This window comes from Mustela nivalis (genome assembly GCF_964662115.1).
Source record: "Mustela nivalis genome assembly, chromosome: X".
Taxonomy (NCBI): Eukaryota; Metazoa; Chordata; class Mammalia; order Carnivora; family Mustelidae; genus Mustela; species Mustela nivalis.
In genome coordinates this window covers 45,661,898-45,667,976 of record NC_139040.1, presented here as the reverse complement: position 1 = coordinate 45,667,976, position 6,079 = coordinate 45,661,898, and the positions used below count along the sequence as shown (strand labels likewise).

The following is a 6,079-nucleotide window of genomic DNA, read 5'->3' as shown; positions in this document are numbered from 1 at the left end:
TTTATTTATTTGACACATAGAGAGAGACAACGAGAGAGGGAACACAGCAGGGGGAGAGGGAGAGGGAGAAGTAAGCTCCCTGCTGAGCAGGGCGCCCGAGCCTTGATCCCAGGACCCTGGGATCATGACCTGAGCTGAAGGCAGATGCTTAATTGCTCAGCCACCCAGGTGCCCCCCTTCTGCATTTTCTTAATGCTGCTTTTTACTTCCCAGCCTGACCTAAAACCTGGGAATTCTTTGCCCTGATGATTTTACTTCCCTCTAAATCCTCTCCATCTTGTTTGTAAAAATAGTCTTGACAGGGCACCTGGGTGGCTCAGTGGGTTAAAACCTGCCTTCGGCTCAGTTCATGATCTCAGGGTCCTGGGATCGAGGACTGCATCAGGCTCTCTGCTCAGCGGGGAGCCTGCTTCCCCCTCCCCCCTCTCTGCCTGCCTCTCTGCCTACTTGTGATCTCTCTCTGTCAAATAAATAAATAAAATCTTAAAAAAAAAACCAGTCTTGACACAGTTGCGTGTGTGGTGGTAGGGGGTAGATGTGAGGGGTCCTTTCTCTAGTAGGGAAGCATTCTTCTCACTTCTCAGCTCATAGAAGTCAGTAAAATTCCTACTCCTCACATGTTTTTAGACAGCAGGGAAAGTTTCAGGGGCAAGGAAAAGACTGAAGATGAAAACAAGAGAAAAAAAAATTATGGAAAAAGTCCCAGAGGAGATAGGAAGTGGATGTTGTGAGATCATGAGCAGACTTTAAGGAGGGGGGAAATGGGGGTTTGTTTTGTCTGGGGATGTTAGAGGGGGAAGAAAACTGGAAGAAATTCTGAGGTTCTGAGGTAGAAAAGAATTTGTAGGAGTAGCTCCTACCTTCTCAGTAAAGGAAGAATGGAGATTATTTGCTGAAGTAGGTGGGCTTGGGTTGGGGAGAAACAATTTGAAGTAGTTTTGGTGAATGTGGTCAGGGAGCCAATGAATAAGGTTGTGGAATGACAGTAGGGATAACCTAGACTATTTTTCCCCCCTTCAATCTCCCACCAAAGGACGGAAAAGCTATTCACAGTTTATTTCTCTTACGACTATTAGCAAGTAGTAAGGCTAGGAAGAGATGATAAAAGAAGAGGATCATATGACGAAGATCCACTGGAAGAGGGTACTGGTTCTTTTTTTTTAAGATTTTATTTATTTGACAGAGAGAGCGTGCAAAAGCACAAGCATGTAGAGAGGCAGAGGGAGAGAGAGAGAGGGAGAAGCAGATTGTTTGCCGAGGAGGGAAACTCGCTGTGGGACTCCATCCCAGGCCCCTGGAATCATGACCTGAGCTGAGGGCAGATGCTTAACCAACTCAGCCACTGTGCCCTGAGAGGGTACTGTTTCATCCTCCCGCCAGCTGCTCTGCTTCAGGCCCCCAGCAGATGAATACCTGCAACTGTGTCCTCCAATTCATCCTTCATTGCACTTACCATCCTATTGAAATGAATGCCATCAGAATAATATTTATTTTATTTTTTATTTTTTTAAGAATTTATTTATTTATTTGACAGAGATCACAAGTAGACAGAGAAGCAGGCAGAGAGAGAGAGAGAGTAGGGAAGCAGGCTCCCTGCTAAGCAGAGAGCCCGACGTGGGGCTCGATCCCAGGACCCTTAGATCATGACCCGAGTCAAAGACAGAGGCTTTAACCCCCTGAGCCACCCAGATGCCCCAGAATAATATTTTTTAAAGATTTTATTTATTTTTGAGGTGCCTGGATGGCTCAGTCGTTAAGCGTCTGCCTTCAGCTCAGGTTATGATCCCATGGTCCTGGAATCGAGTCCTGCGTCGGGCTCCCTGCTTGGCAGGAAGCCTGCTTCTCCCTCTCCCACTCCCCCTAATTGTGTTCCCTCTCTTGATGTTTCTCTCTCTGTCAGAAAAATAAATAAAATCTTTTTAAAAAAAGGTTTTATTTATTTTTTGACACAGAGAGAAGGAGACAGCGAAAGAGGTCTCTATCCCAGGACCCTAGGATCATGACCTGAGCTGAAGGCCGATGCTTAACCGAGCCACTCAGGTGCCCCTAGAATATTTCTAAAACATAAATTTGGTTGTGCTGCTTGCTTTTGAAAATTATCTTGTGTGATCCTTAGCATGGTATTCTAGCAACTTCTCGTGTGCTTCCATAACTTCATCTCCTGCCACCTCCCATTTCTAACCTATATCCCTATCTTAACTTAGCAATACTTAACTAGTACTTGTAGTCCCTTAGCAAGCCAAGTTCTTTGAGCTTTGTGCCTTGGCACACGCTTTCTCTCAACCTACCGAGAAATGCCCGACCTATCCTTGTCCACCTAGCAGAGTCCTGCTTATGGCCCAAACTACTTTGATTTTTTTCTCTGCCCTCCTCAGGAAAATAGTTAAACTAGCCTATGTGCTTGCTCTGATTTGTTCAGATGTCCCCTGGGTGAGAAAGAGCCTCCTTGGGGCTTAAATGTCAGAGTGGACTTATCTTTCTAGTTGGTTAGGAAAGATCTTACCTCTTCTGCCACACAACTAGAAACTCTGTCTCTCCTATCACTCTCCAGGAAATGAAACACACAACTCTTCTCCAAATGCTTCAGGAGATCAACAATGGTAAAGTATGTACCTTCGGTAGCCTGTGAGATGGCACATAGTGAAAAGCCCACAGAAACTAAGCAAGTTGACCAAATACAGGAGTGCTGAGCAAGGTGACCAAATACAGGGAAGTAGAGAAGTACTGTAGGCTATGTGGGAACCATGGCAAACCAGAGAACTCCATCCCATCTCAAGGTCATTTGTCTTTTCCTTTTAATACTCCATGCATGGTCTTAACTATTTCTTTTTTTTTTTTTTAAGATTTTATTTATTTATTTGACAGAGAGAGATCACAAGTAGGCAGAGAGGCAGGCAGAGAGAGAGGAGGAAGCAGGCTCCCTGCTGAGCAGAGAGCCTGAGGCAGGGCTCGATCCCAGGACCCTGAGATCATGACCTGAGCCCAAGGCAGTGGTCTAACCCACTGAGCCACCCAGGCGCCCCCTGGTCCTAACTATTTCTTTAAAAAATTTTTTTATTTATTTGTCAGGGAGAAAGAGAGAAAGAGTGAGAAAGCACAAGCAGGGGGAGTGGCAGAGGGAGAGGGAGAAGCAGACTCCCCTGAGCAGAGAGCCTGATATGGGACTTGCTCCCAGGATCCCAAGATCATGACCTGAGCTGAAGGCAGATGCTTAACTGACTGAGCCACACAAGCACCCCTCTTTATTTTTTCAATAAGATTTTATTTATTTATGAGAGAGAGAATGAGAGAGAGAGAGAGAGTGCGGGCAGGGGGAAGAACAGAGAGAGAGAGGGAAAAGCAGATTCCACGCCAAGCGTGGAGCTTGACGCGGGGCTCAATTCCAGGACTCTGAGATCAAACCTGAGCCAAAACCAACAGGCAGACACTCAACCAAAGGAGCCACCTAGGTGCTCCTTAACCAATTTCTTTAGTGGGTCCTCTTCACTTGGAATTCTTCAGAGAGAGAGAACTCTGGCTTCTATGGTCCCTATGTCTGTAACCAAAGGAAGGGAGAAAGTTTAAGTAGAGGAAATAGCTTGAGAAAGGCACAAAGGATGGAAAAACTATCTGGAGAACTCTTGTGCCCTAGTCACATTTGTCTCAGTGACCTGCCTATGCCTGGCTGCTCCTAGATGAATGGAATCAGTGGTTCATCAGGTGGACATTGTTCCTAGACTGATCTAGGATAAGTCTTAACCTCCATAACACATTAGGCGTGTAACCTTGGACAAGTCCTTTAACCTTACTTACTATGTCACAGTGCTTTATCTGTAAAGTTGGGGGGGGGCATAAGAAAAGCTATTTTAAGTGTGTTGTGAGGATAAAATGAGCAAATAATGTGTGCAAAGCACTTCAAACAGTGCTTAGCTTATAGTATATGCTCAATAACGTTAACCATTATTATCATTACTAGTATAATCTAATAGCTAGCTGATAGTGGCCTAATGTTTTTTGTCTCATAGGTAACATTCCCATTTTCACAGGAGCCATTGGTGCCATAAACAGAAATAAGGAGGGGAGGATTTTCCATCATGATGAGGTCAGTAGGAAAGAGATTTGGGGAAGCCTTTTCTTATACCCCTTAAAACAAACTCTGCGGGCTTATTTTTACAGGGGCAGGTACTGTCCTTTTGTGTCTGCAGCCTGAATGATTTCTCTTGAGGTAGAAAAAGAAAAGGGTTATTCCAAGGGCCGCTTGTGATCTGGATAAGGCCGCTTGCAGTCCAAGTGGGAGCAAGCACCAGGAGCTCACTTTCCTTCTTCCTTCTAGACCCAGACTATGGTTTTGTTTGGCCTACTGGTGAGCTAGTGCCTGGCTGAGTAGTGAGTCAGGTTCCCATGGATTTGGTGTATGGCTGTTGTAGTCATTCTGCATCTGTGCAAGCCCAAATAATTTCTCAGAGTGTTCCCTCTGGGCTTTCTTCAAGCCAACTCTCCTTTCCAGGGCATACCAAGTCACTTGTAAAGGACTCCTGGGACCCTAGGTCTGGATGGTGTTGAGAAGCCCAGGAAGCTGTTATGGCTGAGACTGTGGCTGGGACTCAGGGCCAGTCCCAGGCTAGGTTGGATAGCTAAGAAATGCTCCGTTGAGGGTATGTAGATTGAGAAGCCGGATGTCTTTCCAAAAGTTCCTTCAGAAATGAAAGGCCCTTTCTGCACCTGCATGGGGGCCTGGCTGCTACTGCTTTGGCCAAGCACGAGGGACCACTCACACAGCAATGAAATCCTATGTGTGGGGGGGGATTAAGGGGGGCAGTGGGTTCCCATTTTGTTTGCTTGTTTTATAGAGATTCGTTAAACTTGTACTGAAACCAGCAGCTGAAGTTTTTAAAAAATTTCATCTCAAAAGAAAACACACACATAGCTTATACACTAATTATTTCCTACTGAGGATTTTCAATAACAATAATAATAATTCTCAGTCCCTGTAGACACTTTGTAAACACTAGACACAGGTCCTTTGCGCCAGGGTATGAATGTGTGCTCTGGTCTACATTCCAGTACCATCAGAGCTTATAGAACTTTTAGATGCAAATCACTGAAGTTAAGCAACACCACCCCACCCCCACCACCAAACCAGTCTCTCTCTCTTTCATGTACCCTGTTCTCAGAAGTGGAAGGAGGAAAGAAGAATGTTTCTCTTATCCTTTGCCCTGTCCTGGAGCTGCTAGAGCTCTACATATGAGTATGTTTGTGTAGGAGGATGGGGATCGTGGCTTTTTTTTTTTTTTAAAGTTTATTTATTTATTTGAGAGAGAGAGAGAGGGAGAGAGAGCAAGCTTGTGTGTGAATGAGCACGCAAGCAGGGGGAAGGGGAGAAGCAGGCCCCTCGTGGAGCAGGATGCCTAACATAGGGCTCCATCCCAGGACCCCAGGATCATGACCTGAGCCCAACAGACACTTAACACCTGAGCCACCCAGGCACCCCTGGTGATGGTGACTTTTTGACTGCTATTCAATCCATCCATCCATCCCATTTACTCATTTAACAAATACTAAGTAACCTACTAGGTGCCAGGCACTCTGTAAAGGGCTATAATATTCTCTGTCCCTTTAGTGGATTTTCCAGCTTCTTTCAGGGCATTTGGGCCTTATACCCTCTTCTCTTCAACAGGGGTGATTGAGAGTAAGGGGCTGGTATGGACAGAAGGAGGGAGAATGACTGTGATAGTTGCTGAAGAGAGGCATGGAGGAAATATATTTTCTCCAGTCATTCAAGGTCCCCTTTTTTTCCCTCATTGTGGAGGTGTTTTTCTCTACGTAGCTCTAACAGGGGTGAACAGAGAACTTTGGGGGTGACTGGAGGTCCACCCTGGCCCAAGACTGTACCTTGGGTACCAGTGACAATTCTAGAGCACAGTGTTTCAACCTCTAACACAGAAACCGAATCCTGGACTGGTTACTGAGGGACCCTGCCAGCGGCTGGCTCCAAAGTTGGCTCTGGCTCTGGGCTAGATTTGTGGAAGTTGGGGCCCAGGCTCCTCACTCAGCCGCTTGTATTGATCTCCGGGCCTCTTTTGTCTCCTCCTCCCCAGTG

The 6,079-nt window shown here is 45.9% G+C and overlaps 1 protein-coding gene across 1 annotated transcript in view; it reads left to right on the top strand.

The window, feature by feature from the left end:
* The first annotated feature begins 4,004 nt into the window (after positions 1–4,004).
* DRP2 (dystrophin related protein 2) overlaps positions 4,005–6,079 on the top strand; it is a 47,679-nt gene continuing 45,604 nt past the window's right edge. Inside the window, exon 1 of the mRNA XM_082718491.1 lies at positions 4,005–4,081. The gene's annotated coding sequence lies outside the window, so the exon portion shown is untranslated. The remainder of the gene's footprint in view (positions 4,082–6,079) is intronic.